Source organism: Muscardinus avellanarius, assembly GCF_963383645.1.
Source record: "Muscardinus avellanarius genome assembly, chromosome: 13".
Lineage (NCBI taxonomy): Eukaryota > Metazoa > Chordata > Mammalia > Rodentia > Gliridae > Muscardinus > Muscardinus avellanarius.
This window is the reverse complement of record NC_137799.1, coordinates 69,510,449-69,536,556: the sequence shown is the minus strand read 5'-3', so window position 1 is coordinate 69,536,556 and position 26,108 is coordinate 69,510,449. Positions and strand designations below refer to the sequence as shown.

The following is a 26,108-nucleotide window of genomic DNA, read 5'->3' as shown; positions in this document are numbered from 1 at the left end:
TTTAAAAAAAATAAATAAATAAATAAACCTCTACAAAAATAGGATTTTTGTCAGGAAAACAAAGATCTTCCAGAAAACTGTCAAACCTGAAAATATAAATTACTTCCTTATTGCAGGACTATATTACAGTTTGATCAGACTAACTGAAGTCTCTGGATGATGATAGACTGCTTTCCTAAAATCAGTGTGACAATCTAAAAATATGCTAAGAATTCTGCTGAGGTTCAAAACAGTAATTGGATCTAAAGGAACTGGAGCTATCAATATACCCTGATGGCAGGAATAGAAAAATGGTACAACCACTTCAGAAAACACTTTGGAACTTGCTTCTGAAGTTGAACCTTCAGTAACCCAGCAATTTCACTCCTAGGTACTTATGCTAGAAAAATAGTATTTGTCTCAACAAAGACTTGCAAATATATGTTTATAGCAGCTGTGTGCATAATAGCTAAAACTGGATAGAATTATATCTTCCCACCAAACAGGTAGATGGACAAAATGTGGTGCCTTGGTGAAACGAAATACTAATCAACAAATTCATATATACACGGTACAGATGAATCTCAACAACATTCTGCTGAACAAAAAAGGACAAGCGTATAAATATTCCTCATTGTACTGTGCTGTGATTATTGTGCTTCACAGAAAATTTGTTTTTTAAAAGATTGAAGGTTTGTGGCAGCCTTGTACGGAACAAGTCTATGGGAAACATTTGTCCAATAACTCTGCTAACTATGAGAATGTTTAACCAATATAGCATTTTTAAATTAAAGTATGTGCATTTTAGATATATTAGTCTTAAACTTAAAATGCTACAGTAGAGTATAAACATAATTTTATATGCACTTGAAAACCAAAAAATTGGTGTTGCTCACTTTATTGCTATATTTGCTTCATTGTCACAGTCTGAAATCAAACTCACAATATCTCCAAGGTACATGTATACATTATGTATAATTCCATTTATATAAAATTCTGGGGAGAAAAACCTAACCTACAGAAACCAAAAGCATATTAGTGTTTTCTTGGGGTTCAGAATCAGAGGTGGGAATGACACTGAATAGAGATGCATGGTAACTACTGAGAGAACAGAAACATTGTACATCTTGACTGTAGTGATAGTTACAGAGATAGAACATTTTAAAACTGAATTGGATGTGTATTTTATTTTTGGTATTGGGGATTGAATTTAGGGATAGTCTACTCCTCTCCATTTACTTCTTTGTTTATTTATGAAACTGGGAGTTGCACTCAGAGTCATTCTACCTATGAGCTACACCCTACACCCAACTTATATTTTATTTTGAAACAGGGTCTCACTAAATTGCTGAGGCTGGCCTCTAACCTACAATCCTTCTCATTCTCCTATGTACTAGAATTATAGGTATGCATTATCGTGCTTGCCTATATTGTGTATTTTATAATACATATGTTTCAACTACAATGATATTTAAGAACAAAAAAACTTAAGAAGGAATATATTTAGAACAAAGAAAACAATGTTTACACTATACTTACCTCACTGTTCAAATCATGTTGTGATTTGGCTATAGACTGTCCCTTTTAAGCTCACATATTGACAATTCAAAAATATTCAGAGGTGAAACAACTGAATCACGAGGGTCCAAAGCTCGTCAGTAGATACATCCACTGCTGAATTAATGGATTTATTGGGTGGTAAGGTAGGCACCCCATGTATGACTAGAGGAAATAGGTCAATGGTGTATCTCTCTGCTTTCCACTTCTATGCTCTGCAGACAGAACCAGACCTGACATGGACTGAAATCTCTAGAACTGTGAGGGAAAAAAGTTGCCCTTCCTCTAAGTTGTGGTCATCAGGTATTCTAGGTCACAGCAGTGAGAAGGCTGACTGAGGCAGATCACATTAGGTCTATGGTGTTTCCCTCTTGTGAGCATTTTAAGGAAAACCAAAAATTAAAGAAAATTAAGGGGGTTCGCTTAATGGTGACATTATCTAGCAATACAATTAAACATGAGAAATGCTTTCATGTTTAGCCAAGTAACAAGAAGATAAAATGAAAAATCATAACTTCTTTCATATGTATGAAAATCTACCCACATAGTGGAAGAAATATACTTCTACTGAACAGAAATTACATAGACACAGATTTTGCCCTCAGTGTATAGAGGATAAAAATTATTCTAATTAGAGACAAGCAGGGTGGTGTTAAACAACTGTAATTCCAGTACGTTTTTTTTTTTTTTTTTTTTTTTTTTGGTGGTACTGGGGTTCCTGGAAGCCCTTCTACCTCCGGGCTACACTCCCAGACCTATTTTTACATTTTTATTTGGAAACAGGGTCTCCTAAGCCAGTGTGCGCGGCTGGCTTCGAACCTGCGTGATCCTCCTGTCTCTGCCTCCCAAGCGGGAGGATTACAAGCGTGTGCCACCATGCCAGGCTAATTCCAGTACTTTGAAAGCTGAAATAGGACTGCAGATTCTAAGACCATCCTTAGCAATTTAGTGAGACCTTCAGCAACCAAGTAAAACCCTGTTTTAAAATAAAAAATAAAAAGATCTGAGAGTGTAACTTAAATGTAGAATTTCCCTGGGTTCAATCCCTAGTACCACATAAGAGTAAATACATAAAATAAATAGAGCTCAGCCAAACAAAATCAATTATACTAGTTGAATATTTATTATCTCCTAGACAATGGAATGTGGGTTTTCTAATAAAGTAGTTATGGAGTTCTCACTGCTCAACTTCTCTCTTTGGGCTTACTAGAGAAGGCATTAAGATGATGGGTTAGATGTACTCTAAAATCCCTTTACATGAACTGGAATTTAATTATCTCAAATTATTAAGCTTTAAAATACTGGCTGCTAGTATCATGACTTTGGTATTTCAGTATTTAATAAATATTTTAATTAAATTGTGTTCTATTTTTAAAAACATAATGCTGGTCAATAACATATCTAAGGCATAGTCATTATTTGGTTAAAAAAAAAAACAACACCTAAGAGTAAAGTTCTACCTTATTGGAAAATAAAATATGCTTAAAAAATCATTTACTTTCTTTTGAAATTCCAAGTTATTACCTAACAAGCCAGAAAAGATAACTGCTGACAAAGTAAACAGTAACAAGCTACATTTTCTATAAAGGTAACATGATTGTCCTGGACAACAGTGCTTTTTCTATTATGGAGAGGAGAGAAATTTCCCTAACCGGTGGTAGGAAAGAGAGACAACAAAAACTTGAGGTATGTAGCAAGGGTAAGCTTCACGGGGGTGCAGCAGGTTCCTCACCTCCTTCACATTCACTCACCACTATTTTCCTAGAAGACAAGGACTGCATTTCAGGATGCAAGGTTACAAAAAATTAACTTCACCTCTGTCTCCTGGCACGGAATATATAATCCAGATATAAGAATTTTGTGCTAGAAATGCAATCTGTACTCACTGAATCAGAATAAGTATCAGGACCTTTGTCAGATACACTGCAACAAATATTTTCACAAGTGGAGGTAAACATGAAAATAGTTAAGCTTAAGCCCCTAGAGCTAGGAAAATTGATATGAGCAGCTTCAGAAAGAAGGCAACACCAGAAAGCCAAAACAAAGAATGGAAGTGTTATAAAGTTGCAGATTTCCAAAGTAACTCTACCTTTAGACATCTGAGTTACAGGGGCTGATATATTTCATAGTGGCTTAAATCCATGAGTCAAGTTTTTAAATTTCTGCTTTTTATCATTTGCAATAAAAACTTCATGCAAAGGAAAATGAACTAAAATGCATAATATGTCAATAAGACTTAAGAATTGTGATGCAATTCATAGTTAAGTATAAATTAAAGTATTTCTGGTATTAATACTAACATACTCAAAGTCGCTATTTATAAAGAACATGTTATTTCTGACATGAATTGTGTGTGTGTGTGTGTGTGTGTGTATGTGTGTGTGCGCGCGCGCGTGCGCGCACATGTGCACACACTTGATATTGGGGATTGATCCCAAGGGTGTTCTCTGAGGCACACTCTCAGCCCTATTTTATCATATTTTATTTTGAAACAGGCTCTCACTAAATGGGCCTCCCAAAATTGCTGAGGCTGACCTTGAACCAGGGATCCTTCTATCTTCGCCTACCAAATTACTGGGATTACAGGCATGTATCAAGCAGCCCACCTGGGGGCTCAAACCCAGAGCTTTCTGTATTACCATATATAAGACAAGCATTCTACCATTGAGCTAAAGCCCCAGCACAGGATATTTCTTATATGCACTTTTGTTAAAAACATACAAATGTTTTTATATCCATTTCAACCTCCTCATCAATTTATGGGACTGATTTGTGATCTTGAATTGGTATCATGAAAACAGAAAAAACTCATCTCTATTATGTCTACCACAATCAACTAGAGGCTGGTCAAAGAGTTGTTAACTCTGGCATCTGGGGAGGTTGGCTCCAGAAGGATGACTCAAATGTAGACAACAGAAGGGGCAGCTCTGCTGCACAAAGTTTCCCACTATTCTTGGACCTCACTTTAGGTCCCAATAAATGAAAGTCCTGAAAATACAAATACAGAACTTCTAACAGCCAGACTACAAAGTTACCAGATGGTAAAATAACTAAAAGAAAGCTGCTATTAAAAGTAAAGAACAATAATTAACGTGATTCATCATATGAAATATTTCAGTTAAGAACTACAGAGAAAAAAAATCACAATTAAATATTGGTAAGAAAAGACTTAACTGGTCTCACTTACCACTTTGGGATTTTGAGAACCATTGCAGATTCCAGTCTATATTCCTCTGATAAAAATCTCTGAATAAAAAAGAAATAGGAGGCTGTCTTTGGTGAAGTTCAGGTACAAAATTATTTCAATTTCATTTTGTCTAAATACCGTTTGAATAAAAGAAATTTTTAAATATCCACAAATATCTGTGGAAAATTTTTAAGAGGGATATATGTTGTCAAATATGGGGAAGAATGATGAATCTCAACAATTCAGTTACTTTAATACATAAAGATCTTACAAATTGAAAAGGTATATATATTATTTTATCTATTTATATGTATATAAGTATATATTCAGCCTTCATTATACAGAAATAGAGAGCATAAGCAATTTTCATGTTCAGCAATTCCGTGAATAATTTCTCTATAATTGTAATATCTTTAAAACTATATATAGTTGCATTTATATTACATATATATATATATATATATATATATATATATTTTTTTTTTTTTTTTTTTTTTTGGTGGTACTGGGGTTCCTGGAAGCCCTTCTACCTCCGGGCTACACTCCCAGACCTATTTTTACATTTTTATTTGGAAACAGGGTCTCCTAAGCCAGCGCGCGCGGCTGGCTTCGAACCTGCGCGATCCTCCTGTCTCTGCCTCCCAAGCGCGGGGATTACAAGCGTGCGCCACCACACCCGGCTATATTACATTTAGACTGAATTTATTGTGAGCTTTTCTCACAAAAGGATATTAGTCCCAACATAAGATAAAAAAACTTTGGGCAGAGATCAAGTTTTAAGTCTTGTTTTAGAAACTAAGGACCTTTTAGGAAAGGCTTCATACAAAATTCAGCTCTCAAACTCTTTTCCTTTCTGCCACCATTTTCTGTGAGGACAAACGTCCCTCTCTGGATGGAGGCCAAAGCACTGAAGTAGCCATCTTGGAAATGAGAGCAACGCTCACCAGACAAAACCTGCTGCTGCCTCTATCTTGGACTTCCCAGCCTATGAAACTATGAAGAAATAAATTTCTATTCTTTATAAATTACTATCTCAGGTATTTTGTTAGAGTGGGAGTACTTTTTTTTTTTTTTTTGTGGTACTGGGGGTGGAACCCAGAGGCTTTCTACCTCCAGCCTATACTCCCAGACCTTTTTTATATTTTATTTGGAAACAGGGTCTCACTAAGTTGCTGAGAGCCTCACTAAGTAGTTGAGGCTGGCTTCGAACGTGTGCGATCCTCCTGTCTCAGCCTCCCAAGCGTGGGGATTACAAGCGTGCGCCACTACACCCGGCTTATTCTTAAATTATGTTATATTTTGTTCTCAATTGAATGGCTAGGATGTTCACAACATCTTTCTACTCTGCTTGGGACAGAGATCCAATGCCTTCAGGGAACTTTTAGCACAGATATGTTCATGCTCAGATCCCTAATACACACTCTCTGGTGAGCTCACATAGTCTCATTTGGCACACATGCAGACCATCCCTCAGGCAAAGACTCAAGAGGAAGCCACTGTGGGAACTTTAGGCTCCCATTTCTAAGCATCTCTCTCCTTTCAGGTGCCCTGCTGCAGATTCCAGCTGCTTTAGAGCCTTGATATGCCTCCTCAGATCAGAGGTATCACTGTTTTGGTCAGGAAATTGTCCTTAGAAAACTAAAGCAAAAATATGGTTCTTCTTATAAATGTCCTCTTGCACTGCCTGTTGTCCAATTTCTGAAGACAGATATATATATATATATATATATATATATATATATATATATATATATATATTCAATTTTATCATTGTTTGAGAGGGAGATCAATCTATTATCAGTTATTCCATAGCTGAAATAGAAGTTTTCATCCATATTATTTTAACATGTTCTCATTTTCTCTCATCCTCTCAATTTATATTTTTCTTCTATTATTGTGACCAATTTGTGCATTTTATGAGCCCAAATTAAGTGCATACCTACTACTAAATAATTTTGATAAAATATCTTAGAACTATAAGATGTTATGATGAAAAACATTTTGTAGTTCCTGAAGTTTAAGCAAAAATGTTTGAAATTTTATTTTAAAGGTCTCTTCCCATATTTAATTGGCTTTTTCATGAATATCAGCATATGCAAAATATCATTGATAACTTGCTGTCATATTGCCTTTTATATTCCTTCCTTTGCTGAAGTATGCTTGCTTCTTTTTATTCAAATTAAAATAATATTAAAAAAATCAGAAAATCTCAAGTAATCAGAATTCTCATTACTTCTCAATTTTTTTACATCAGTTTAATCTCACTACCATAGTGTAAATGTCTTTCTAGCTATATTTAAATACTATGGAAATTGTAGTCTACAGAAATTGAATTGTAAAAGGCCTCATAAGTAGTTGAGGCTGTCCATGAACTGTGATCCTCCTGTTTCAGCCTCCCTAATGCTTGGATTACAAGCCTGTGCCACCATGCCTGACTTAAAAGCTTTAATTTTTTGAAAGCATTTTCACAAAATAAAGAGTCCTACAGTATTTCTGTTTCATAGCAACAGAAATACTGCTTATCTCTAAACATCAAAATTTTGCTCAACAGGAAAAACGGGCATATAAGCGAATAAAATAATTTTGTTTTCAGTGACAGGGAAAAGAAACCATACATGTAAACCTAATACATAAAGTAAATAAAACCACAATACTTTGGCTTGAAGCTTAGAATAAAAGATGTATAACATGCCAGATCTAACCATGAGCCTCCTGAAATCCCTTTGCTAAGGGAAAGTTAGTCGTTTTAATCAGAAGGCCCAGGTTCTCCTTTCACTTTATTATATTCAGTGTATGGTGATTGGTAAAACACATTTGCCTTAATTTTAGTATTAGTTTCTTCATTAAGAAGACAGACACAGCCGGGCGTGGTGGCACACGCTTGTAATCCCCGTGCTTGGGAGGCTGAGACAGGAGGATCGCACAGGTTCGAAACCAGCCTCAGCTACTTAGTGAGGCTCTCAGCAACTTAGTGAAACCCTGTTTCCAAATAAAATAGAAAATAGGTCTGGGAGTATAGCCCGGAGGTAGAAAACCTCTGGGTTCCACCCCCAGTACCACAGGGAAAAAAAAAAAAAAAAAAAGAAGACAGACACATAAAACATAAGCCCTGGCAATGTGCAAATTTCTGTTATCAGGTACTAAACAATTTTGCCTCAAGAACAATTGGTAACTTTTAAATAAAATAGATAAACTAGGCCTACTGAACACATCTATAGTGCCAGCTACTAGGAAGGCTGAGGCTAGACAGTTATTTGAACCCAAATGTCTGAACCAGCCAGCCTAGAAAGCACACCTCAAAAAAATAATTCATTTTTATCTTTATTTCATTACAATTATAACATTCTTAAATATTTTAAGGCATTAAAACATTTTTGTTTTTCTTTTTATATTTCATGTTTCCATTTTATGTTTTATGATTTAGCATTCCTTCATTTCCCCTAACTGTATTATTAGTCCCAAGTCTAACTCATTATTTTGAACTTTTTAATGTGTTTACATATAAGATTTCAATACATTTCAATCAATTTGTAGATTAAAGGCTAAAAATGTGTTAAGCCATTCCTGTTCAGAAAAATCCAAACACTGCCTAGTTCATAGAGCTTCTCATAATCAACAACTAAATATTATTCTGTCATACATCCCAAGCAATTTGTTTAGAACTCTAAAACAAAAGGCAGCACATTTACTCTATAAAGGGCCAAACAGTAAAGGTTTGGGGCTTCTGGGCAGGTCTCTTTGGAACTAATAAGTTCTGCCATCGTATAGTGTAAGCAGCCATAGACAGCTTATAAAAAAAAAAGCTGTAACTAGCAAATAAAGAAGCAGATATTATTTCCCTGATTTAAACATTATACAATGTATACTTCGATAGAAATAATAGATGATGTACCATCAATATGTCATTTTCCTATTTTTATGTATCAGTTAAAATATAAGTTTTAACAGAGAAGAAGGAAAAATTTGGCTGCTAGCTTAATTCTCCCCAAAGTCCAGTCTGCCAACTGCTTCTCTAGAATGCTGCCTCTCAATCTGTACATTGCAGAATAATCGCACAGGGACATTAAATGCAGATTCAGATTCAGAAGGTCTAGGTAGGGCCTGGGAATCTGCAATTCTATCAATCTCCCAGTTGAGCAATGCTCAGCTATTCAGAAGATGATGTTTTTAGTGGCAAGGATCTGGTAAGCTGGATGAGGAGAAAGGTCCCTTAACTCTTTATTCCATAGCTTTGTGGAAAAAAAAAAAGTGCCCAACATATAAAGTACACAAGTAATATCTGAGTATGGAATGAATGAATAAACAATGAATAAATTTCAAAAAATGGCATGCTCTGTCTTACATGAGGAAGTGTGTCATCTTTGGGGGGGGGGGGTCTCTTTGTATCTGACTTAGCATTTAAGCTTACCAAATCTGGTAGTCTCTTCTAACATTATGGTAGGTTTTCAATTAAATGTTACTGGGTTAAAATACTGTCTTCATTCATATAGACAGCACAAAGGCATCATTATTGACAAATTTATTCCCAAGGTCTGTGTTCTGTACTCATCCATAAAGATCATCTTTTCTTTGCGTAAGCATTCCAAGTTTCTCATGCTTCAAGGCCTTTGTACATACCACTTTCCCTGATAAAACACCTTCCTTATTCCTTCAAATCTAAACATAATTATAACTATTCAGAAGGCAGTGCAGAAAGTATATAGTGTTACCCTGTTCCCGGTCCCATTCTTCACTATAAACAGGGTTCTCTATCTCAGCACTATGTGTCTTCATCTAAGCACTTAGGGAATATTTCATAGTTATTTGATTCACTTGCATATTAGCTTTTTTAAATGCCACCTACTCCACTAGAATTTAAGCTCCTCGAGGTTAACTGTATTTACATCACTCACAAAAGACTCTTTAGCACAGTTCTTGATACATTTAGGCACAAATTTATTATTTACTGATTGAATAACATATCTCTGTTTATGGAAAATTTTTCTTGTTGTCCTATATTTACAATGCAAGTACCTCTTAAGGTACCTACCTAGTTTAAAAACATTGCCTTTTTTTAAAAAAAATACATACTTTACTGATACATTGTAATTACACATCATATGAGATTCAGAGTTATAGGAACATTTGCAAGATTTGGTGAGTTTCCTTCCAAGTACCACCCTACTCTCTCCACCTCCCCATCCATACATGTTGTTGATATTAATGAAGGATGCTTTGTACATACACAGAAAACACTGCCTTTTATCTGCATGATACCACAGCAGCCAAGTTTGAGCTTTAGATGGTGGTCTTGGAGGGTACACATGATTATATCAAAGGTGGATATCTGACCTAAGAAGGTCTACAGTCTTTCTCTTTGGACTTTTGGAACTAAGACCAGACTGGCTTCTCTATTTATGCGTGTCATTCTAATTGATTAACCAAGGAATAGTGAGGGTAACTATATTTGGTCAGCTGTATTTGAAAGCACTGAAAAATAAGTTTATGTAGCACAAAGAAGGAAAAAACATGTAGATAGAAGCAAGTGTGCTGCATCAGTTCCTAATGTCTTCATTGATACTGAGTTCCAATTCCTTGTGAATCCAAGCTATTCTATAAGATTTCAGGAGTTATTCCAATATCCTTTCACATTTCTGTTTTTTGATAGAATGAAATTGGTTTCTGATATTTATAACCAAAAGAAAATTAAAAATAAGATAATATTCTTCTAACTAACTATACCCAGTTTATACAAACTACAGACAAAAGTATACCCAGAAAATGTATCAAAATTGCAAAAGAGATCAAGTTGAACTGAGGAATCTCCAAGCTTTCAATAACTAGACTTTATTAAAGGTATGAGAATTATAAAGCAGATTATACTCTTAGTGAAATAAGAAGCTCTATCCATAGGTAAGAATATTTACATTAACTAACATATCCCCACACAAATAAAACTTCTATATTTTCTGAAATAAATTTTCCATCAATGGACTCCACATTCCAAAATTACTGAAATTATCTCATGCTATGTAGCTGGTCCTAAGTACAGTTTTTAAAGCAAAAAGTTAACAATTCTTAAAATTCGCTGACTGAGGTAACAAAAATTTCTTATATCCAATAGAAACAGATGAAGAGAGAGAAATGCTGCTCTCCAATATGTGGAATAAAAATGAACGTGAGAAGAGAGGAAGAAAGTAAGACTCACCACCTAATGGAACTGTATTATTCACACAGGAGGAAGGAGATGTTAAAAGGAATATGTCTGAGGCAATCCTTCCTAAGGATCCTTCCTAAGGATCTTCTAAAAGCTAATGACTTTAAAATGTGAACCAATTCTGGTCACCCCTCCAGACAGCTGTTTTAATTATTTTTAAAAATTGCTAATTGAGCCGGGCATGGTGGCGCATGCTTGTAATCCCAGCATTTGGGGAGCTGAGATCAGAGGATCTTGGTTCGCTGACAGCCTCAGCTACTTAGTGAGGCCCTATGCAAATCAGTGAGACCCGCCTGGTTTCAAAATAAAGAATAGTTAAAAAAAAAAAAATAGGGCTAAGAGTGTAGCTCGGAGGTAGAATGGGTTCCATCCCCAGTACTGCAAAAAAAAAAAAAAAAAAAAAAAAAAAAAGCTAATTGAGTAATCCACTTTTTGTTGGGAAGTTAAAATGTAAATGACAAAATTCTGCTAGCAGTTTGCTTTTATAGCCCAATTCAAAGTATCCATTATTTCCCAAGCAGCAAATGAATATGTCAAAAACATTCTTGCTGTAGATATTTAGTTGTTTTCTGCCAAATTAATGAAAGGAAAATATTGCACTTTGAATTGGTTAATTACCATGAATACTTCTGCAAAGGTCTCCTGCTTGTAGAATTAAGCCAGCTTTAGTTGGCACACTGCCCTAATATTCATGGAGACTAGACTATAGGCTCCACTGTACTGAAGAGACATTTAGTTTTTGGCATCATTCATCCCGCTTACAAATCATCAGTTCTAACCACTATAGACATTCAACTGTCTGAAGTAAACAGGGCAGAAAGCACCTGCATTTAATAAGGATGTAACACATTCTGCTCCTTTGAAATTTTAAGAGCTAGAATTAGAATGTACAATGAATAATAATACCCTGATTTACATATGTTCTAGAAACTGAGCTACTTCAACCAAAATCCCCTAGTCACAATGCTACTTCAAGGAAATCCTCTAGGAACAAGCCAACTTCACACAAGGGGAAGTCAGAGAAATCCTTTTTCCTTAGTTCTATCTAGGCCAGGGCTGATGAAGGTATTTCAGGTATTGACCTTCAGAGTCCACACTTAAATCTCACACTTTCTCAGATCCTAGTATTTGAGACTAAAAGGTACTGACTTGCCTATTCAAATCTGGTAAAGCAACCATAGCATTATTCAAGCCTAGCTCAATTCTTCCTTTTTGCCTTCTTCATGTGAGTCCCTTCCCTACAGAAATTACAAGACTTCCAGACCTCCCTCCTTGTTCAATGACAAATGGATACACTTCTTTAAAAGAGAATTGGAAAATGTTTCTCAACTTTTTGAGATATACTCTACCAATCCTTCTATTTGGGAAAGAATAGGCAGAAAGATGGAGATTAAAAAAACCTATTAATTTATCTTCCTTTCTCTTGCTCTCTGAATAAAATGAAAGAAAAGATTCTTAAGACAAATAAATACGAATTCAAATTTGCTACTCCCAGAGGTTCTCTAGATGTTCAAGAGTAAGTATCCCAAGCTCCAAAGTGACACTTTTATCAGGGAATGAGAAGAACACAGAAGCCAATAGTAGATCTTCAAAAAGGTCATTCAGCACCAATCACACAATCATATACTTTCACATCTAAGTATTATGGCAAACACAAAATTAGCAAACAATATTTTTCAGGGCTTATAAAAAAGACCTTCATAAATTTTTGTCAAAGATATTCATAAAACATTAATTAAAAATTCAGCTTCTGAAAATATGACATCATAAATCAATTGGGGCCACCCCAGAAAGACAAATAGTATGTTTAAAGGGTCTAAGGAAATATGAGGGGAAAAAAAACAGTATAAAAACAAATAAGGTAGAAAAGAGAAATGGGACACAAAGGAAAGATGAAACCAAGAGAGAATAAATAACAAAATGTGAGAATGAAACCTTATTAACAATCATAGTAGTAAATGTAAATGATGTAAGCATCCCAGTTAAATTGCAGAGCTTAGGCTCAGCTCAGTGGAGACCATTTGCCTAGCATGCACAAGGCCCTGGGTTCCATTCCCAACTACCAAAAGAGAAAGAAAGAAAGAAAGAAAGAAAGAAAGAAAGAAAGAAAGAAAGAAAGAAAGAAAGAAAGAAAGAAAGAAAATAAATGGAGGAACAGAGATTAAAAAACTACTAAAAAACCAAGATACAATATCATGCTTGCTTGCATTTTCTTTCTTTCTTTCTTCTTTCTGGTGGTACTGGAGACTGAAGCCAGGACATTCTACTTCTGAGCTACACCCCCAATCCTATATTATTTTTCTGTTTTTAATTTTGAACCAGCATCTTACTAGGTTGCAAAGTACGTCACTAAATTGCTGAGGCTGGCCTTGAACCTGCAATCTGGCCCTCTCAGTCTCCCAAGTACTGAGATTACAGGCGTGCATGCCACCAAACCTAGCTCAGTATGATGCTTTGTAAAAATGTAAATTATAGATACAGTTTAAAAGCAAAAAGACATAGAAATATATAGTATAACAATAACAGTAAAAAGAAAGTTTTAGTAGCTACATCAGTATCAGAGAAAGACTAATTTCAGAACAAACCTATTGCCAGAGATCTACAGAATAATTACACAATGATAAAGTAGTCAATTTTCAAGCAGGCAGAATAAGACTAAACCTATATGTACCTCATAACATAGATTCAAAACATATGACGTAAAAACCCTATAGAAATCAAGGTATAACCTATTCCGACCATAAAACATATCTCAAATTTCTTTTAAAAATTCAAGTCATATAAAGTGTGCTATCTGATCTTAATTGACTAAATTAGAAAGCAATTGCTTTGGAAAGATCTTTGGAAAACCTCCAAATATTATACATTTCTAAATTACAAAAAAGTTAAAGGAGAAATCAAAAAGAGTTACTTTAAATTGAAAAAAATGAAAACATGTCAAAAATTGTAACATGACATTTAAAGAGTATTTAAGGGAAATTTATAACACAAAATCTGTATTAGAAAAAAAAAAAAGTCTGAATAGTTTCAGCTTCTATTCTAAAAAATTCAGGGAAAAAACAAATCAAACTTAAAATGAACTAAAGAAAGAAAATAGAGACCACAGAAGTCAAATAGAAAAGTGAATGATAGAAAAAAAACAACAATGAAATAAAAATCTTATTCTTTTAAATGGTCAATAAAACAGATATGCCTCTACACAGAACTATCAGAAATGCATGCGTATGCACACATACACAGACACACACGCACACACACAAAATTCAATAATTCCAGGACTATGAAGTGAAATCACTACAGAATGTACAAGTAATACGGAAATATTATTTCAAGTTTATGTCAATAAATTTGACAATTTAGAAGAAATTATCAATTTTTCAAAAAACTTAAATTACCTAAGCTCACTTAAAAAGTAAATAATTTTATATGCCTATATCTATTAAAGAAATACAATTTGTAATTTAAAAACTTTCCCACAAAGAAAACTTCAGACCTAGTTAGCTTCACTGGTAAATTCTATGAAACTTTAAAAAAGAAATAATGCTAAAAATACTAACAATTTTTAAAAATATTAGAGAGGAATAAATACCTTCTAATTTATGAGACTAGTATTCCAAAACCAAAACCAAACACAGATATTATGAGGGAAATTACAATGCAAATTTTCTCATGTACATAAATATAAAAATCCTAAAAATGTGAGTATAGCAATCTCCATAAGAAATGATACATCGGGACTACATGGGGTCAATCGCAAATTTCAAAGTTAGTTTATGGTTTCAAATCTGGCTTAAAGGTAATTCACCAGTTTAAGAAATTTAAAAAGGAAACTATAATGATTACCTAAATAGGTACCTAAAGGAATACAGACAGGAGATACTACAGGCATGAAGAAATTTTGGACATTTTGTAACCTATCCAAATGAGAATGTTCATTAATGCCTGGAATATGAAAGTATCATATTGAAGAGGAAGATAGGATTAAGGTGTATTTTCTGAAATATAAAATATTTTCTTCATCTAAAACACAGGACAGGAATAACGATTTTGAAAAAGTTTCTAAAATTGAAGATGCTTTTAAAAATAAATAAATAAATAGGAGCTGGGTGTGGTGGTGCACACTTGTAATCTCAGCATTTGGGAGGCTGAGACAGGAGGATCGTGGTTCACAGACAGCCTCATCTACTTAGTGAGGCCCTCTGCAACTCAGTGTGATCCTGTTTCAAAATAAAGAATAAAAAATTGGGCAGAGGCTGTAGCTCAGAGGTCAAATGCCTCTGGGTTCCATCCCCAGGCTCACAATAAATAAATAAATAAATTAATTAATTAATAGGCACCTAACAAGTATTGGACAAAATCCTACATCCAGTTCTTACCTCCACCTCCCAAAAAAACCTCTCAGCAAAGTAGCAATGAAAGAGAATTTCTTCAATATAATTAAAGATGTATCTAAGAAAAACTGGTGGTATCTATCATCATATTTGAAAATAGGTGCTTCAAATGATCAGGAACAAAAAAAGAGATGGCTCATCACTGTGCTGGAGATTCTAGCCAGTGCAAGCAGGCAAGAAAAAGAAATAAAACATATTCAGATTTGTTTTTTTTCTGGTGGTGGAGCTGGAACCCAGGGGCATTCTACTTCCGAGCTACACCCTCAGCCCTATTTTTTATTCTTTACTTTGAAACAGGGTCTCACTGAGTTGCAAAGGGCCTCACTAAGTAGTAGCTGAGGCTGTCTGCAAACCCAGATCCTCCTGTCTCATCATCCCAAATACTGGAATTACAAGCGTGTGCCACCATGCCCAGCTCATATCCAGATTTTAATGAAATTAGTAATACTCTAGTCACAGATAACATGATCTATTCCATGTAGAAAAATCAAAATCTATATAATAGTGATGGGAAGTAATGAGTTTAACAAGGTTGCATATAAAAGATTAATATTCAGACTTCCGGGAAGAGGGCGACAGAGAAAAGCGGGGCTTATGAGCCCCGCTAACAACCAATCTCTATTACCAGAAAATCAGCGCCTTTCATAGCCAGAAAACACCATCAGCAGAGACACAAAAAAATGTAAATACAAGGGACAGAGAAAAAGAGGGCTGAATAAATGAAACACCAGAAAGAAACCAGACCATAGTGCTACAGCCGGAGCTGCGGCGCGTAGCCACATGGACGCCATCTTCCTTCCAGCACCAGGCTGCCGAGAGGAGGGGAACTCAGAACGGAGCTCAGAGCCAGAGAGGAGATACGCCGGCTTAACGGCTGAGGACGCAGCAGCAGCGCCATACTGCTGGCAGCAGCGGCGACTTCAACGGACGGCACCAGACCAATGAACTCAATAGCCCACCAGGCTCCAGAGAGGAGCGGCAGGCAGTGAGCCGAGGTGAGCCGTTGAGGATCAGCCGGGTGGGATTTGGCAGATTTTTCGGCGCAGGGAGCATTTAAAGCTCCTAGGGGCTGGGCTCAGCGCAACCTGCAGTGACTCAGAGCGGAGCACAAAAACAGAGAAGAAATACGCCAGCCTCATGGCCGAGGGCGTGGCAGCGGCAACATATTGCCTCCGGGGCGGCAGCAGCGAATTCACCGAGTCCACTACAACTCCATCAGCGCACTCAACAACAGTGAGTCAAATTGCGGCCCCTAGAGGAGAAATCCCAGTACTGACTCCCAGGGACTTGACCCAGTGTGGGAGTGGCGGTGGCAGAGATATCACACTATAGTCACAACTCCATGCAGGAGAACGACCAGCCTGGCACTTCCCATGGTCTAAAGCAGCCTCGATTGACTCCCTGGGTCTGAGACTTTGCGATACAACCCAGTAAAGGAGTAGTGGTGACTGAGATACCTCAGACTCGAGATCCAGAGTACCTTAAGTGAAGTCGTAGTGACCCAACAGAAGAAGCCAGAGAAGGCACAAACTTCCGAAATCATGGCAAAGAGAAATAACAATGGAGCAGTGAATGCCCACAACCCCACAACATCAGAACTCAATAAAACAGAAAATCAGAGATTTCTAGAAGAGCAAATCAGGAAAATAACTGCAGAAATAATAGAGGTGTTTTGAAAAGAATTCAGAGAGAGCCAAAAAGAGATAAAGGATGTAATCAATGAAGTAAAGGCCTCAATTCAAAGTATAAACAACCGATTAGACCACATGGAGAACAGAATCTCGCTCCTAGAAGATGATCACTCCAAAAATGAACGCATAGTTTCTAATCTAGAAAAAAAATCCGACAGCAGGAATCTGACATTGAAGAAATATGGGTCCATTTTAAGAGAGCTAACCTAAGAATAATTGGAATAGAGGAGGGAAAAGAAGGTGAAACCAAAGGGATCAACAATCTCTTCAAGGAAGTAACAGCAGAAAATTTTCCAAGCATAGAGCAAGAGGTTGATACACAGGTCCAGGAAACTTATAGAACTCCCTTTAGACAGGATCACAGAAGAGGATCCCCACGCCACATAATTGTCAAATGACCAATGTGGAAGCCAAGCAGAGAATCTTAAAGGCAACAAAAACAAAGGGCCAAGTGACATTCAGAGACAAACCAATTAGAATCACTCCAGACTTCTCAAACCAAGTCATGAGAGCCAGAAGGGCTTGGAGTAACATATTCCAAACTCTGAAAGAAAACAACTTCCAGCCAAAAATTTTCTACCCAGCAAAACTTTCTATCAAATTAGATGGGGAAATAAGAAGCTTCCACAACAAACAGAAACTGAAGGAATTTATGTCTTCAAAACCAGTGCTAGAGAAAATACTCAAAGATATTAACTACAAAGAAGAAATAGGTAGCACACACCAGAACCAGAGAAACAAGATTTTCCATCCAATAGACAACTAAGACTGGTTATCTTTGGAGATTTATTATTTATGTTAGTTTTTTTTACTTAACTCTAAATTGTATTGTTTGCTTTTATTGTTGCTAATTTTTAGGATTTCTGGTTGGAATATTAATATACCTTCAGATATAGCATTTGGAAATATTTTATCCCATTCTATCAGTAACTTTTAACTCTGTCTACATTGTCTTTGGATATACAATATTTTTTTTATTTTCTAGGGAGTTTGTTTACCCTTCTGTTGCCTGTGCCATTGAAATCATATCCAAGAAAACACTGCCAATTTCAATGTCATGAGGTTTTATGACCCAGTTTTTCTTCTAAAAATTTATTATAGTCTTAAGATTTATATTTAGGTCTTTTATCTATTTTGAGTTAATATTGTATATGGTGTTAGGTAAGGGTCCAATTTTATTCTTTTTCATGTAATTATTATTTTTCAACAATATTTAGTTAAAAGATTATTATTTCCTCCACCAAATGTCTGTGGAAACCTTGTTAAAAATAACTTGACAATATATGGAAGAATTTAGCTCTAGGCTTTTATTTAACTCCAATGGTTTATATATCTGCCTTTATAACAGTACTACACTGTTTCAATTATTGTAGCTTTATAACATTTGAAATCAGAAAATATATATCTTCTAGCTTTGTCCTTTTTCAAGATCATTTTGTGTATCTAGAGTCCATATTCCATATTAGGATAGATTTTCTCTGAAAAATAAATAAATGTGTGATAGTTTCACCTAAAAAAAGAAAAAAAAATATTCTCTGCTAAGAAAGAAAACAAAAAGAAATATTGAAATGTTATCTTTAAGTCATCAAAAGCTTGGTATGAGACAAATGAAACTGTTATGTGAGATTATCATTGTTAATTTTAGATAAATTGCTATAATATTAGATGTCAAACACTAAGCCAAGCATGGGAAGGAGGGATGGGTAGGGAACGGGGTGGGGATCAGGTAGGGGCTAACTGGGTGATGTGTGCATGTATGTCTATAAAAATTTTTTTATACCATTATGATGTATGAATACAGTGCACCAATAAAAAAAATAAAAAAATTTTAAAAAAGAATTGTAAGTCTAGCTATACTAGCAACCAAAAACTGGAAGTTGCTACTCAAAATCTATACTGTTTACAATAGCACCAGCAAATACAAAATATATTCTAAGGGATATATCTGACCAAAGATATGTAAGATCTATATACTGAAAACTACAAAAATACTTCAGAGAGAAAACAAAGATCTAAATAGAAAAGTATAATTTTCTCAAAGGTTACATGACTTAATACTTAAAATGTTAATTCTTCCAAAATTTATCTAAAAAATTCATGCAATCCAAATTCCAACTTTGGTTAGCTTTAAAAAAAAAAACAGAGATTGACAAGCTAATTTAAATTTCATATGTATATGCAGAAGTCTTAAAATAGTCAAAAGAGATTTGAGAGAAAATAAAAGAAAAAAGACAAGCTACTAACATTATCTTATTTAAAGACATATAATAGAGAATTCCAAAACGGATCCAAATGTAAGTAAGCAATCAATTTTCAAAAAAGATTAAAAATAATTCAGAAAAGATTTTTAAATAAATATTGATGGAACAGTTATATATCTACAATTTTGCTTGTTTTATCAAATGAACTTCAGTCCATACCTCACACCATACACAAAAAATAACTCAAAATGTATTGCAAAGTGTAGGTAAATAACTCTGAAGTTTTAATATATGTTGGGATTAAAACAACCAAGTAATCAATGATGGAAGCCTTTTCTCAGGCTGCAAAGAAATATAAAAAATAATAAAGCATGTTAAAGTGAATCAGATGGCACTGGATTAGAGTCAGAAACATCAGTATGAACCCACACTTAAACATAACTGGACAGATATATAATTAATCATAGCTACATATATATCTACGGGTTTTAACAATACACATATTTCTTAGCCTCTGTCAACCAAATTAACCTAGACAAATGATACCTTAGCATCAGCAACCAGAAAAACGGGTGTCTACATCTTGACTTTTTTTTTTTTTCCTTTGGTGGTACTGGGGTTCCTGGAAACCCTTCTACCTCCGGGCTACACTCCCAGACCTATTTTATACTTTTTTTTTTTTTTTTTTTTTTTGAAACAGGGTCTTAAGCCAGCGGGGCTGGCTTCAAACCAGCGCGATCTTCCTGTCTCTGCCTCCCAAGCACGGGGATTACAAGCGTGCACCACCACGCCTGGCCTTGACTTCTAAATAATACGCTACAAAAACAGTAATCAGGGTTCCTTTGAGAAATAAATTCTTCTGGTATCTTGTAGTAAAAGAAAACAAAGATGTGCTCAAAAAAGAGTAGGGATAGGTCAAAAGCATACTGCAACCAACCTAAAAGAGGTCTCAGTGACTTAAGCTGAAACAGTAAAGCAATAAAATAAATAGCATAGTATGTTTATAAACTAAAGTATAAAATAAATATATTGAGTCTATAAAGAGCCAGGCATAGTTGCATATGCTTGTAATACCAATACTTGGAAGGATGAGACAGGAGGATTGCAGATTCGTGGCCAACTTCAGCTACATAGTGAGGCCCTGCTCAACTTAGTAAAACCCTGCTTCAAAATAAAGAATAAAGTATTGCTCAGAGGTAGGATGCTCCTGGGTTCAATCCCTAGTAACACACACACACAAAAAGTATATATATATATTTGTATGTATGTATATATATATATATATATATATATATACACACATATATATATACATATATATATTAAAGAAACAAATGAGGAAAACGATATATCTCTTACAGAAGAATTTCATGTAATTTATATAGATTCCCATCTCTACAATATAGGTCAAAATTCCTTCCTCTACATCTCCCCCACCCCTTGAAATAAGCTATTATACTTGCTTTCAAAGAACAGAATATAAGAATATAGAAAGGATGAAAAACAAAAATGAACTTTACAATAGAGAAACTTGGCTAAAAATACCTTGGTCATATAATTGAGGATAATCAACATTAGTGCATCAGTATTACCGCATGGTGATTAGGCATGTTGATACAATGTCTTACTCCACCACCCACACATTACAATGTGTAGCTCCCTCACTGGAAAGAAAAGCACTTTGTCCCCAAAATCATAATCTCCATCTAATGAAGAGAAAAATATCAAAAAAAAACATTGATACATTCTACAAAGCATGTAACCAGTACTGCTCAAAACTGTAAATGTCATGAAAAACACATAAAGATGATGAAACTATCAAGAATCAGAGAAGATCAAGAAGACAGGAGGACTAAAAACAATTCACAACCCTAGAATAAATACTGGAGGAGAAAACAGGTATTAGAGGAAAAACTGATAGAATCCAAGTAAAGTCTTAAGTACAGTTAAAAATAATGTACTAATTCTAGGTGTATGGTTATATAAGATGTTAATAATAGGAGAAAATGGGTGAGGGGTACACATGAACTCTCTGTACTACCTCTGCAACTTTTATGCAAATCTTTAATTATTCCAAGTAAAAAGTTTATTATAAAAATGGTTATAGGCTTAGATGTTAAAAGTAAAGCCATAAAGCTTCTTGAATATATAAAATATTTTCAATTCTGAGTTAAACAAAGTTCATCATATGATGGCAACAGTGAATGTTTCACAGATACATACTTTATCAAAACCACCAAATTATATACTTCATGTGGAGTTTATTATAAGTAAAATATACCGCAACTGTTAAAAATTCAATAATCAAGCCAGGAACAGTGGTACAGTCCCATAAACCTAGTACTAGGGAGGCCAAGACAGGATTGCAGGTCCAAGGCCAGGCTCAGCAACTTTACAAGACACCTCAGCAACTTAGTGAAACCCTGTTTCAAAACAGGTCAGAATAACCAGGCACAGTGGTGTATACCTGTAATCCCAGTACTTGGGAGGCTAAAACAGGAGATAGCAGGGTGTTTAATTTTTTTTTATGTGGATCATATTGAAAATGGGATAGATTCAGATTGTGCTTGGTGCCCTCTCCCCCCCATTTCCCCTTCTCCCCTCCCAACAATGAGTGTCCACGTTGACCACACTACATTCATACTTTTACACATATTTGAATGTAACTACTCCATTAATCAACCTCAGCCTTCTTCTTCTCCTATCCTTCCATTCCAGCTTTGCTGAGGTTTCCCCTCCATTATCTGGAGTCCCTTTGGTATTCCTAATACTCCCTATTTTTTGCATATCAGAGAAAATATATGTCCCTTCTCTTTCTGTGCTTGGCTGATCTCACTTAAAATAATGTTCTCCGGGTCTTTCCATCTTCTTGCAAATGACATGATTGTGTTCTTCTTTATAGCTGAGTAGAATTCCATTGTATTTTCCATAATTTTGCAATCCATTCATCTGTTGATGGGGATCTAGGTTGGTTCTATATTTTGGCTATTACAAATTGTGCTGCTATGAATATGGGTATGCATATGTTATTTTAATTTTCTGATTTCAACCCCTTTGGAGAGATACCCAGGAGTGGTATAGTTGGATCATATGGTGGATCCATTCCCAGTTTTCGAAGGAATCTCTACACTGATCTCCATCATGGCTGAACTATTTTTCTAAGGAATCTCTACACTGATCTCCATCATGGCTGAACTAGTTTGCACTCCCACCAACAGTATAAAAAAAAAATCCACTTTCCCCACATCCTCACCAGCATTTGTTGTTATTTGAGTTCTTTATGCTTGCCACTCTGGTTGGGATTAGATAGAATCTCAGCATAGTTTTTATTTGCATATCCCTGATGCCTAACGATGTTGAATATCTTGTATCTATTGGCCATTTATATTTCTTTTTTGTGTGAAGTGTCTATTCAATTCAGTTGCCCATTTCTTGATTGTCTTATTTATTTTGCTAGTGTAGAGTCTTTTGAGCTCTTTGTATATTCTGGATAGTAGCCCTCAATCACAGTGGTGGCTGGTAAAGATCTCCCACTCTGTAGAACTTCTCTTTATGTTCTTGATGGTTTCATTTATGAGCAGAAACTTTTGATGCCATCCAATTTCTTAATTCTTGCTTTAATTTCCTATACTTTGGAGATCTTGTTGAGAAAGTTACTGCCTGTGCTTATATGTTGGAGTGTTGATCCTATGCCCTCCTCTAAAAACTTCATAGTCTCGGGTATCACTTTAATCCCAAAACCAAATAATCATACCACAAGAAAGGAAAATTACAGACCAATATCCTTGATGAACATAGTTGAAAAAATTCTAAACAAAATACTAGCTAAATGCATTCAAAACCATATCAAGAGAATTGTACCCCACGACAAAATTGGTTTCATGATAGAAAAGCAAGGCTGGTTCAACATATGTAAATCAATACACATTATTCACCACATAAATAGAACTGAGAACAAAAACCACATGATGTCATCAACAGATGCTAAAAAAAAAAAATTGACAATCCAACACCCATTTATGTTAAAAACACTGCAGAATAGAAGGAATGTATTGGAATAGAAGGAATGTATTTCAACATCAGTAAGGCAATATACAATAAAACCAAAGCCAACATCACATTGAAAGAGGAAAAACTGCAAGAATCTTGTCCAAAATCAGGACAAGACAAAGATGCCCACCATCACCATTCCTTTTCAATAGTCCTTGAGACTCTTGCCATAGCAATAAGAGAAGGAAATCAAAGGAATTCAAATAGGAAGAGAGGAATTAAAACTATACTCATTTGCAGATGACATGATCCTTTATCTACACGACCCAAAGAACTCAACCAAAAGACTACTGGAGCTGAGTAACCAATTCAGCAAAGTTGCAGGATACAAAATCAATCTAAAGAAATCAGTTGCTTTTCTATTTGCCAACAATGAATCCACAATGAAAGAAATAAAGAAAACAATTCCATTCACTATAACCTCAAAACCAATAAAATACCTAGGAATACACCTAAACCAAAGATTTAAAAGACCTCTACAAAGAAAACTATAAAACATTTAAAAAAAAAATTTGAAGAAGACCTTGGAAGATGGAAAAATCTCCCTTGCTCATGGATAGGCAGAATAAATATCATCAAAATGGCCATTCTGCCAAAAGTGATCTACAGAGTCAATGCAATTCCTAACAAAATACCAATGACATTTTTCATAGACCTTGAAAAATCAATCAAGAATTTTATCTGGAGAAAAAAAAGACCCAGAATAACCAAAGGAATTCTCAGCAATACAAAGCATGCAGGATGCATCACAATTTCTGACTTCAAATTATACTATAGAGCAATGATAGTAAAAAGAGCATGGTATTGGCAAAATAGGCAGACTGACCAGTGGAACACAATAGAAGATACAGAAACAAACCCACACATCTATAGTCAATTGATCTTTGACAAAGGGGTCAAATTCATACACTGGAGAAAAGACAGCTTTTTCAACAAATGGTGCTGGGAAAACTGGCTATCCATTTGTAGAAAGATGGAACTAAATCCTTACCTCTCACCATGCTCAGAAATCAACTCAAGATGGATCAAAGACTTAGAAATTTGACCTGAGACTGTGAAGGATTGCAGGTTTGAGAGCAACCTCTGAAACTTTATGAGGCCCTTAGCAACTTATTAAGACCCTGTTTTGAAATAAAAAAAAAAATATGGCTGGGATATACCTTTGAGGAGGTATACTCCACTGGGTTCAATCCTCAGTACCATGAAAAATAAATAATAAAAAAAAAATGAACAGGAAAAAAAGTAGTGGGTTCGTGGGTTTAGCTTAGAGGATCAATATCCCTGGGTTCAATCCCAGAACCAAAAGAAAAAAAGAAATCAAGAATCATAAAACCTGGAAAACCTGGGAATACTTTAATGTTTGTTGATATAACAAATTAAATACTGATTAGGTTTTATCTATACAGATCAGGAGAGAACAACCATGGAGTAGAAAGTGAAAGGAAGCTGCATTAGCTACTCTAATAGGACACCCTGACAATTAAAGCCAGCCACACATGGAATGGACAGGTACAGTTCTCCCTGTCAGAAGAGAATGAGTTTAAACATAAACTCAAATGATCACTGCATAGAGTCTTTTCTCCATCACTGCATATATTCTTTTCTCCATTTCCAAATATTTCCTATAACCACACCCAATTTATTTTTTTAAAAAATGGAAATTTTCTCATGTTACACATTTGTTGGTACCTTCTCACTCTTTATAGGTCAAGTTTAAATCCATAAACCTGCTGGACAGAAGACCTTCCCACCTGCTTTTCCAGCATCATTTCCAATTACTTCTATATATGCCACACACAGTAAAACACTTCAAACAATTATCAGTATATTCATACTGATAATTATTTATTTGTGAGTTTGTTTCCAACATAAACATCTCCTCAAAAATGGGTATAATTGTGCCAATATTTCCAATACCCAAGTTCAATGCCAATGTACAGGAAAGGTTCCGAGCTACATTCCCAGCCCTATTTTTATTCTATACTTTTTGAAACAGTGTCTCACTAAGTTGTAAAGAGCCTCCCTAAGTAGCTGAGGCTGTCTGTAAACTGTGATCCTCCAGTCTCTGCCTCCTGAATGCTGGGATTACAAGCATGTGCCACCACACCAGGCCTTACCAGTATCTTAAATTAAGGATTTTACCCCTTTTGGAGTAATAAATAAAAGAAGTACTACTCTGGAATGTTATGTAAAAGAAATACTACATTAACCATACATTAGTTGCCACCATTATAACATACACTACATGTTATAAATTCCACAGAATTCTATCCTCAATTAGTCTTAATTTGTTATTATCTATCCTGTTTGATTGTGCAGTCTATTAAAATTTTATTTAATCAAAAGTAAAAGTAGTATATAATTTAATGTAAGAATTAATCTTCAAAACTATAAAATGGTTGGAAACAAGAAGATCTGTGAACTACTCTGATTACTTGTCAGGTAGAAGCCTGAGAAATAACCTTTCTGTGACCTCCTCCCACAAATAAAACTATTCAGACTTTACTGTTTCAAGACATAACCTTGTTTAGTGTTCTCCTTCTACAGATAATGAGATGTCAACGAGAAGAAAAAGTAAAAAGAAGAAAAAGAAAATTCCAACTCCTACCACTTAAAATTTCAGGCTCCTTTCCTCTTTAGTTCTGAGGGTGGAACCAGGGGCATTCTACCTCTGAGCTATACCCCCAGTCCTATTTTTTTTATTCTTTATTTTGAAATAGTGTCTCACTAAGTTTCAGAGAGCCTCATTAAGTAACTGAGGCTGGCCAAGAACCTAAGATCCTCCTATCTCAGCCTCTCAATTACTGGGATTACAAGCGGGCGCCACCATGCCACACTAGATATTCATATTTTTAT

The 26,108-nt window shown here is 35.2% G+C and overlaps 1 protein-coding gene across 2 annotated transcripts in view; it reads right to left on the bottom strand.

The window, feature by feature from the left end:
- Window positions 1-4,775, bottom strand: part of RFX3 (regulatory factor X3) — a gene marked incomplete at its 3' end in the record, with an annotated part of 187,571 nt that extends 182,796 nt beyond the window's left edge. For both annotated transcript variants that reach the window (XM_080709261.1, XM_080709262.1), the window contains exon 1: window positions 4,724-4,775. The remainder of the gene's footprint in view (window positions 1-4,723) is intronic.
- Between the last annotated feature and the right edge of the window lie 21,333 nt (window positions 4,776-26,108).